The sequence below is a fragment of the Larimichthys crocea genome, chromosome XIII (assembly GCF_000972845.2).
Source record: "Larimichthys crocea isolate SSNF chromosome XIII, L_crocea_2.0, whole genome shotgun sequence".
In the NCBI taxonomy this organism is placed as follows: Eukaryota; Metazoa; Chordata; class Actinopteri; family Sciaenidae; genus Larimichthys; species Larimichthys crocea.
In genome coordinates this window covers 20,718,624-20,718,997 of record NC_040023.1, presented here as the reverse complement: position 1 = coordinate 20,718,997, position 374 = coordinate 20,718,624, and positions in this window count along the sequence as shown.

The following is a 374-nucleotide window of genomic DNA, read 5'->3' as shown; positions in this document are numbered from 1 at the left end:
TATAATATATTATTATATTTTATATCTTATTTATATACTGCGCAGTGTTTTGATTTTGTTATACATCTGTTAATTATTTCTGTATTGTTACAGTATATTTATAGCAAGATTTTTGTTGTTTTGAGCAGAGATAGTTGCTAACATAATTTTTTAAAACTAGATTTATGTGTGTCCTCATACATCAGAATCACAAGATCGCCTCTGGGTATTCAATACTGACATTCTCCAAGATAATATGTTGCTGTGATTACAGATCAGTGTTGTTCCCGCTGGTTAAACCAGTTGAGTAAAAAGTGGTGACAATAAATACTGAATGTAACAATTTATAAACTGCACTATCCTCTATTTATCTTCTAAAAGCATATTTAAATTTT